General features: G+C 42.8%; 1 non-coding gene across 1 annotated transcript; it reads left to right on the top strand.

Moving 5' to 3' along the window:
- Positions 1-1859: 1859 nt before the first annotated feature.
- LOC130036252 (U6 spliceosomal RNA) lies at positions 1860-1966 on the top strand. Its single transcript, XR_008794305.1, has one exon. It is a non-coding gene; the product is annotated as a U6 spliceosomal RNA (small nuclear RNA).
- Positions 1967-8349: the final 6383 nt, after the last annotated feature.

The raw sequence follows: 8349 nt of genomic DNA, 5'->3' as shown, positions 1-8349 counted from the left end.
TCACAACAGAAACCAAAGAAATTCAAAGAAAGCAGAGACTATTTCAAAAATCTGTATGCCACAAAACAAGAGAATCTAGAAGAAATAGATAAATTCCTGGATTCCTATAACCTCCCAAGGCTGTACCAAGATGATTTAGAATACCTGAATAGACCTATTACAATCAAGGAAATTGAAACTGTAAGTAATCAGAAGTCTCCCCAGAAACAAAAGTCCAGGCCCAGATGCATTCACTAGAGAATTCTTCCAAACATTGAAAGAGAACGTAATGCCAGTTCTTTTCAAGCTTTTCCAGGAAATCAAGGAAACAGAAACACTCCCAAACAGTTTCCATGAGGCACAAATCACCCTAATACCAAAAGCAAACAGAGACACCACAAAAAAAGAAAATTACAGGTCGATATCTCTTATGCATACTGATGCAAGGATCCTCAAAAAATATTAAGAAATATCATCCAACAATTCATCAAAAAAATCATACACCATGGCCAACTGGGATTCATCCTGGGGATGCAAGGATTATTCAAAATTCAGAAGTCATTCAACATAATCCATCATATCAACGAAAGGAAAAAACCCCATATGATCATATCAATATCCGCAGTAAAAGCATTTGGCAAGATTCATCACGTTCATGATGAAAATTCTTCCCAAAATGGGTACGGGAAGGACCTTCCTCAATACAGTCAAAACCATCTACCACAAGTCTATAGCAAGCATCATCCTCAATGAGGAAAAATTAAGGACCTTCCCTATAAGATCAGAGACAAGACAAGGATGTGCACTATCACCACTTCTGTTCAATATAGTACTGTAAGTACTTGCAATAGCGATTAGGCTAGAAAAAGATATTAAGGGCATCCAGATAGGAAAGGAAGAAATCAAGCTGTCCACTATTCGCAGATGATATGATATTATATTTAGAGAACCCTAAGCCTCTACCAAGAAACTCCTAGAAACAATAGACTTGTATAGTAAAGTCGCAGGCTATAAAAGCAACACCCAAAAGTCCATGGCTTTCCAATACGTGATAATGAGAAAGTGAAAGTAATATGCAATAAGCACTCCCATTCACAATCTTGACTCAGAAAATCAAGTACCTTGGAATCAGCTTAACTAAGGAGGTGAAGAGCCTGTACAGAGAAAACTACAAAACATTACTTCACTAAATAAAAGAGGACACAAGGAAATGGAAACACATTCTCTGCTCATGGACTGGGAGAATTAACATTGTCAAAATGGCAATACTCCTCAAAGCATTATACAAATTTAATGAAATCCCTGAAAGGATACCCATACTTCAAGGAAGTGGACTAAACACTCCTGAACTTCATATGAACAACAAACCCCCAAGAATAGCCAAAGCAATTCTGGGGGGGAAAAGAAGTGGGGCATTACCTTCCCCAACCTCAAACTCAACTACAAAACAGTAATAATTAAAACAGCATGGTACTGGTACAAATACAGAGCAAAAATTCAATGGAACAGGGTTGAATATCCTTACACGCACCCTCAAATATAGGACCATCAAATCTTTGATAAGGGAGCATGAAATGTGAAGTGGAGCAAGAAAAGCCTCTTCAACAAATGGTGCTGGCAAAACTGGACAGCTACATGCAAAAGGATGGGCTCAAACCTCTACCTAACACCATGTACAAAAGTCAGATCAAAATGGATTAAACACCTCAACTCAGACCAGAATCCATTATGGAAGATAAAGTTGGCAAAACCATCCATGTTACAGGAAGCTACAGGTATCTTCAAATATGACACTCCACTGACTAGGCAAGTGGAAACAGAGAAAAATAAATGGGACTATCTTAAAATTAGAAGCTTCTGTACCTCTAAAGAAACAGTGAATGCTCGCTTTGGCAGCACACATACTAAAACTGGAACGATACAGAGAAGAATAGCATGGCCCCTGCACAAGGATGACACACAAATTCGTGAAGCTTTCCATATTTAAAAAAAGAAACAAACAGTGGCCAGAATATAAAGACAATCTACGGAATGAGAAAGGATATGCTCCCAATATCCATCTGATAAAGGGCTGATATCAAGGATATATAAGGTACTGGTCGAATTCCATGAGAAGGAAACATCCAACCCTATCAGAAAATGGGGCGATGAAATGAACAGAAAATTTCTCAACGAAGAAATCAGAATGGCTAAGAGGTACATGAGAAAATGCTCTACATCACTAATCATCAGGGAGACGCAGATCAAAACAACAATGAGATAACATCTCACAACACAGAGACTGGCCCACATCCAAAAGAACAAAAGCAACCCGTGTTTGGCGTGGATGTGGGGAGAAAGGGACTCTTTCACTGCTGGTGGGAATGCTGACTGGTTCAGCCCTTTTGGAAAACAGGATGACGCTTTTCAATAAAATTAGAAATTGAGAGGCTGTAGCAATAGCACAGCGGGTTGGGCGTTTGCCTTGCATGCAATCTAGCTAGTTTCGATTCCCAGCATCCTATATGAAATCCGGAGCACTGCCAGGAGTACGTCCTGAATTCAGAGCCAGGAGGAACCCCTGATCATCGTTGGGTGTGACCCAAAAAGCAAAAAAAAAATTAGGAATTGGGCTCCCAAATGACCCAGCAATACCACTTCTGGGAATATATCCCAGAGAAGCAAAAAAGTATAGTAGAAATTACATCTGCATTTGTATGTTCATTGTTGCATTGTTTACAATAGTCAAAATCTGGAAAAATTCCAAGTGCCCAAGAACAGATGACTGGTTAAAGAAACTCTGTTACATCTACAGAATGGAATACTATGTAGCTGTTAGAAAAGATGAAATCATGAAGTTTGCATATAAATGGATCAACAAGGAAAGTATCATGTTAAGTGAAATGAGTCAGAAAGATAGGGACAGACATAGAAAGATTACACTCATCTCTCGAATATAAAGTAAAAGAGTAGGAGACTAACTCTCAAGAATGGTAGAGATAAGGACCAGTATGTTTGCCCTACGGCTTGGAAGCCGGCCTCACATGCTGGAGGTAAAGGCAGCTCAGATAGAGAAGGGAACACCAAGCAAAGGGATCTAGGAGGACCCACTCAGATTGGGAGCTGCCGAAAATAGACTATAGACTGTACACGATGGCCACTCAATACCTCTATTGCAAACCATAATATCCAAAAGGAGAGAGAAAATAAAAGACAATGCCCTGCCACAGAGGTGGGGTGGGGAGAGGGAGGGTTGGGGAGTTCAGAGGGATACTGAGATCATTGGTGTTGGAGAATGGGCACTAGTGGAGGGATGTGTAACGAATCATTGTATTACTGAAAGGCAAACACTAATGTTTGTAAGTATGTAGCAGCACCTCACGGTGATATACTAATAATAAAAAATGTAAAAATGAAAACAAAAGTAGAAAAAAAACAAAACCACAGGACCACAGTCTAGAATGTGATTGCCTCAGGTCCGATGGACATAAAACAGCTTAAATAGAAAAAGAAAAATTGTCTTTTTAGAAAGAGAAGATTCTGAAGTCTGGTGGGTGACAGGGTGATCCTTTACTTCCCTTTGGCTCAAAGATCCTCTAAGGCACATTTCATTGCATCTGCCTAAACCTAAACAAAGGATTTATCAAGCTGATAGTGTGGGCTTTTGGGGAAAGGACAGCTAAGGAAACCTTTTCTACATTGTAACAAAGAGTTCTGGCCTGGAAGTTTGCAGGTTGTATTCAGTGGCAGTTGCTGTAGTTTTTCTTTTGAATCCAGTTCTCAGTTCCTTTGGGGCCACATTCAGTGGGGGCTGTTGGACAGTGAAATGTGACCTCTGTGTGCATGGAAGTCCAGATAAAAGCAGGAGACACCACGGGATCAAGGACACTTTATTTAACCATTATCAACAGAGTCAGGACCAAAAATCAAACACAAACAGGCAGACATCTGTATACACAGGAGACCTTTCTATCCAAGAACGGTGGTGCTGGCCTTCTACCCCATCTAGGTGGAGGCATGTGAGGGGGCCACAAGGAAGCCTGTGTGCCCAGGAAAGGCCTCTGCTTCAGGGAAGTTCCCCAAAACCTAAGCAGGAGGCTGGACATCTGGGCCCAATGATCTAGCTCAGTCCATGAGTGTCTGCAACTTCCAAGGGTCTCATCAGTCACACACCTGGGAGTCTTGTCTTCACACCTCTCCTCAGGGACTCAGTCTTGGGGACGGCCTGGATCAGGGCCCATCTGCCCATGAGGAAAGGGACTGAGCATCAGGTGGGGCTGGTAGCTTCTCTCTCTCTCTCTCTCTCTCTCTCTCTCTCTCTCTCTCTCTCTCCCTCTCTCTCTTTCTTTCTCTCTCTTTCTCTCGTCCTTCCACACAGCTTTCCTCCTTGACTCCTGCTTGGCTCTTTCTCCCTGTCCCTGCACCACAAAGGACAGTTTCTGCTCAGGTCTTGGCTTTCCCGTCACTCGGCCCAGGCAGGGCCCAGATACACAAAGCACAAGCTGAATGAGATGTCTTTCCTGTCTTGGTGGTGTGACACCGAATGCTCTGATCCTGAAAATGTAACTGTGGCCCAATCTCCAACGTTTGAGGCACAAAATAAGCATTTGTACTGAGCCAAATATGTCATGAGAATCTTAAAAGACACAAAGAATCTCCTTCCCTCCTGGGGAGCCCCAGAGCTGTTATGTAAGAATCTTGCAGATGTTGGTCACGTGTTTGTTTGAGATAAATCTGCTCAAAGCAATATTCTCCGACAATGAACAATCTTAGAAGAGTGATTCTCTAGATTGGAAACAGCAGTTGTTATGCATCAGGAAAAAAAAATCTAACTGCTGTATTTATTGGGAAAAATCTATTGTAAGTATAATTTGTGCATATAATTTCATGGGTACTTAGCAATCGAACATCTTAGCAATGATCTTAGCATTGCAAACATCGACATCTTCATTCAGAGAGGCTGGATGTTGGGCAGGTAAGGAAACCAAAGGCCGGACCCTCATTGCTGCTCACTTCAACAACTCGAAATAGAAACTCACACCTGGGTGGAGAGCAAGGGTGGTGCCACTTTAATTTCACCATCTAGATGGGATGGAGAAGAGAGGGATATTAGAAACAGATCCAATACCAAACACACCTTTATATTCACAAATTACTATTTTCTGATTAACACTGTTTGAATGTGATTATTCACATAACAACCAGTCAATGTGCGGGTTATATCTATACCTCTGATATTTATCCTGTGAGTGGGATTTGTCACATCCATTTCACAGGGGAAACTAACCAGGAGAAGGTAAATAACATGTTCATGGTTCACGGCTCATTTCAGGAAAGGGCAAGGCCTTGTGCTTAGATCTGGGCTCTAGGTCCCAGGTTTATTCCAACACCGAAGACTCTCTCTTTATCACTGGTTTTTGGGTCACACTCAGTGGATTTTGGATCACACTCAGTGATGCCCAGCGGTTTACCAGGGCACGGTGCTGGGGCTTCCTCCTGGAGGTTCACGTGCTGGATGCCACAGTGCAAGCTCTTGGCCTGGTTAGGGAGGATCTGAGAGGGGTTGGAGAAAAGGCCAGCAGAGCAGCCCTTTTGGCTATTGTGTGCATGAGTGGGTGCATGAATCTGCAGGAGCATTCATATGTGTGCATGTGTGTACATGCTTGCATGAGTGTACACTGTGTGCACATGTATATGAATGTGTGTGCGCAAGTGTTTGGGATTGGGAACTCTGTGTGTTAACCTCCCTGAATCCCTGGACTCCTGTCACCCCTCTACTCGCATGCTCAACACTTTGATTTCTGTGAATTAAAGAGGAGGGTTTCATGATAAAAATGATAGTTTTTCTCAGAATGTTCCAGGTGCACTAAGACCGTTAAGAGTACAAGCTCCTCGGGGAGGTCCGTGGAAGTGACCTGGGCACCGTGAGTCAGGGCCCCTCCCAGCACCCTGTGCCCCCTTACTCCTGTTCCTTTCCCTGCTGGCAGGGGCCCACTCTTCCACTCTCTTCTCTTTGCCCCGTTCTTCCTTTCAGGACATGTTTTCCCTTAAAAAAGAGTCTCCCTTCTTACCACTATTGCCCCTGCTCTATTCCATATCTTCCCTTCATCTCAGTCCTCCTGGCATCTCCCCTGCCGAGTGCCCACTTCAGGCTTACCCCTGGGGCACTGCAGGGTCACACCCAGCCTCTGTGTGAGTGCCCGAGTGATCCAACCTTAGTGGTCCAGAGACGGGTAGGTGGGACTGTTTTCAGCTCTGGGGCTTGGGTGGGGAGAGGGGAGATTTGCTACACAGGAGCTGGCTGGGAAGCACAGAACCAGATCTCTGAGAACCTTGACTGGTCTCTGGGGCCGAACCTGCTGAGAACCCATCACCTCCAGGACAGCCCTGGAGCCATCGCCAGAGAGACTCACTACTCAAAGGGACCCCAAGGGTATCTCACTACTATTATACTTAGAGGGTAGGATTTGAACCATACCCCACAGTGCTCAGGGGCTATTACTCACTCTGTGCTAATGAGTGATCCCTGGAGGTGTTCTGGGGCCCACGTGTGGTGTCAGGAATCAAATTAGGGTAACCACATACAAGGAGAAGCACATTTTCTCCTTTTCTATCCCTAAACTCTCTCATTATTTTTTAATTTTAAAAATGGTGTGTGCGTAGTGGGTGTTTGTGTGTGTGTGGGGGGGGAGGATAAGGGCCAGAAGATAGTACAGTTGGTAGATTGCTTGCCTTGAAAGCAGCGAACTCAGGTTCAATCCCTGGTACCACTTATGGTCCCCTTGACACACCAGGAGCGATCCTTGGTGTAGAAGAAGGAGCAAGCACTGAGAACAGCCTGGGGTAGCCCTCAAACAAAAACAAGAACATGACAGCTAGGAAGCTGCACTCAGAACTATGCCTGTTCCCAGGTCAGCCAGCAGTCCCCAAAGCACAGAAACTAGTCCCACAAGGATCCTTGAATGCCTGCACCAAACGCAGGAATTCACAGCCTGAATACTGCACTCATAAATGCTTCCTTTTCCCAGGCCAGTCTGGAGCATTTCTTCACTTCATCATATCTCACTGATATGACACACCCACATCCTAACTCTGGACACCCAGCCATACAACAGCATACAGAGGTCATCTCATGGATACAAAAGGCACAGTGAGAAAACAGAACAGGATTCCACTACAGTTAGTGACCAAAGATGGCAGCCCTAAAAACTCAACAAGTAATAACGAGTTAAACGACCTATCTGATAAAGACTTTGGAGAGGAAATGTTGAGGATGTTTAAGGAACTCAAAGGGGCAATGATGGAGTGGATATCCAATGAAACACAAGCGAGTATGAGAGCAGAAATGAGAAAAGTAGAAGCAAATGACAGAATTTGGTAAGTGATACCAAGCCTCACCGGAAGGCCTTATTAGCAAGTGTAACAGTAGCTGAAGGCAAAAATGAGTGAATTCCAAGATGAAATACAGAAAACTTACAAATAACAGCAGAAGATGGAATAAAAACTCAAATTAAATAAACAAATAATAGAACTCTGGGATGAATTTGAGAAGAACAACATAAGAATCATTGGTGTCCTGGAGAGACAGGAAGGAGCAACTGTCAAAACTATCATTGCTGAGAAGTTCCCAGAGCTGGAGAAGGAAAGCCCCATGATCCAGGAGGCCCAAAAAGGTGCCAGCTAAAATAACTCTAAATAAAAACAACCCAAGACACATCCTAGTCATAATAACTTCAATATAGAGAGAAATCTGAAAATCACAAATCAAAGAAAGGAATTATTTTATACAAAAAGAATTAATAACAGTTTTAGCAGATTTATCCTGAGGGAATCTCCGGAATTAAAGGATTTTTTAACTATAACATTTTAAATATATCTCATAATGGTGAGATATAGTTTTAAAATGCTCAGCAAATGAAAGCCTCACCAAGAGTACTTTATCAAGTCAGACTCCCATTCAGACTTGAGGAACTATTCTCACCTTCATAGAAAAACAACAGCTCATGAAATTCATAGACTTGAAACCATCTCTGCAAGATGAACTAAAAGGGCTACTCTAAGACAAGATGAATCTAATAAACACACTAAACTCATACAGAAAGATGGCAGAAAACTCCATAAATCTCAATGTTAATGACCTAAATGCACCAGGTGAAAGACACAGAGTGGCAGGATGAGTTAGAAAATTAATCTAACATCCTACTATGTATAAGAAACACAGGTGAAGAGTAAGGACAAACACAGACACAAAGTCAAATGTTCAAAAGACATTATTTTAAGCAAACACCCCCCCCCCCCAAAAGGCTGGTGTAGCCATACTGGTATCAGACAACACTGACATCAGGATTAAAAAGTTCTAGAGACAGAGAAGTCCATTTCATAACGAACAAG

Source organism: Sorex fumeus, unplaced genomic scaffold (genome assembly GCF_029834395.1).
Source record: "Sorex fumeus unplaced genomic scaffold, SorFum_2.1 ptg000063l, whole genome shotgun sequence".
NCBI classification, from domain to species: Eukaryota; Metazoa; Chordata; class Mammalia; order Eulipotyphla; family Soricidae; genus Sorex; species Sorex fumeus.
The sequence above is the reverse complement of the archived record's forward strand: the minus strand, read 5'-3'. Positions and strand labels throughout refer to the sequence as shown.